Source organism: Lissotriton helveticus, chromosome 5_1, assembly GCF_964261635.1.
Source record: "Lissotriton helveticus chromosome 5_1, aLisHel1.1, whole genome shotgun sequence".
Lineage (NCBI taxonomy): Eukaryota > Metazoa > Chordata > Amphibia > Caudata > Salamandridae > Lissotriton > Lissotriton helveticus.
In genome coordinates, this window is record NC_136065.1 from 66,408,380 (window position 1) to 66,410,430 (window position 2,051).

Sequence of the window (2,051 nt, forward strand, 5' to 3'; positions counted from 1 at the left end):
AAGTTGAAAGATTCAATCGAGTTTTGATCAATTTTGTGGTTGAATCAGTCAAGTTTGGAGTAAATTGGATAAGTGCTTTGAGGGAATGGTTATGGACTTACCGTATTACACCCCATACTACTACTGAGGTGAGTCCTTTTAAGTTGTTCAAAGGTTGTAATCCTGCATCAAGGATGTTACCATGGTGGGTAAAGGAGAGATGCAATCAGTTTTTGGTGAATAAAGAAGACATTGATGATGTGGCCAGACGTGTGGAGAATAAGCAGTTTAAAACTAAGGTGTGGTATGACAGGAAATGGAACACACAACCTCAAGAATTTCATGTAGGAGAGAGGGTGAGAATTCTTAGACCAGGTTTAGTATCCAAAGGATCTAATACATTTAGTGATTCTATTCAGATAAGGAAAGTATTTTCAAATAGTGTTATGGCACAAGATGGCAAATTTTGGAATATTAAGAAATTAGCAAAATGTTATTTTGTTAGAGTAATGAGTTGAATTTATCTAATAAGCAAAGTGATTTGACTGTAAATGAATCTATTGCTCATAAAGTTAAAGATACCAAACGTGTCATTAATATGCCTGAAAGATATATAAATATATTAATTGATTTTATTTTGTTTGTTTGTTTTATTTGTAATAAGGGAGATGTGTTACATTCTTATTATTTTGCATATCTCTTTAAATGTAATCCTGTGGTCGCATGCCAGTGCATGTGACATGTTTTGCTTCAAGTATGTTCTAAATTCTAATAGCTGTAATGGAGGACTAGGGGCCGGATGTAGGTAATCCGATTTTACCGATTCTAAAATACCGAATTTTACCGAATCGGTATTTTAGAATCGGTAAATGGTATGTAGAAAAAAAATCGGTAAAAAATACTGAATCGGTAAAATTCGGTATCGGACAATCGGAAAATACCGATTCGGTATTTACTGATTCTGTATTTACCGATTCAGTATTCCCCATGTATTCCTATGGGCCTTTTGGCCCATGGGAATGCATGGGGAATACCGATTCGGTAAATACCGAATCGGTAAATACCGAATCGGAAAGCAAACAAAAGTGGAACTTAAGTAGGCAGCCAATCAGGTGCTACCACCCCCCCCCCCCCCCCACCCCCCTCCCTCCCAGGAAGTGGCTACACAGGCAGCTGCAACTAATTAGAAGCTTCTGGAAAGGCAGATGGAGCTGAGCTGAGTCACTGAGCAGCAGAAAGGGTTTGGTGCACTTTTAAAAGTGTAAAATGGCAAGCAGCAAGGAAAAAGAGCAGCCTGAGAGGAGGAGGAAACTCAAATTCAGCAGCATGGAGTTGCAGGTCCTTATTGAGGAGGTGGTGAAGGTGCACCACAAACTGTTTGGCAAGCAGTCCCTCACTGTGGCAGAATCTGCCAAAAGAAAAATCTTTCTGGAAATTTTGGACAAAGTAAATGCAGTTGGGGTGACCACCAGAGACACAGAGGACCTGAAAAACGATTTTATGACCTCAGGAGCCAAACCAAAAAGAAATTGGCTGAACATCACAAGCAGGCATCAAAAACTGGTGGAGGCAAGAACCCAGCACCCCCCCTTACTGACCTGGAGGAGATGGTGGCCTCAACCATTGAACCAGACAGCGTCTGCGGACTGGGAGAAGTAGACAACTCAGCCAGAGCTGCAAGCAAAAAAGGTAAGACAAATGCACAGCATTCCCCCCATACCATCATCCTTACCTGTACCCTTTGTGGCCAAGTGAACCCCAGTCCAGTACTGCTAGCACTATACAGGGCCAATGCATGATGCGATATGTAGTCAGGAAATGTAATAGCATGTCATAGAGCACAACAACCAACTAGTGAAGGAAATGACAGCATAGAGAATATAGCCAATGTGATACATATTTAATGGTAGTGACTGTGATACAGTAGCGCTTAGCTAATGTACGCTCATATGTCCACAGGTGAAACGTCTCGCAGGCGTTCGCAGGAGACTGAAGGCACACCACCTGAGAGGGAGGAGAGTCAGGAAGCAGGTCCAACTACCCACACCGTACCACAGGACACAGGTGCATCA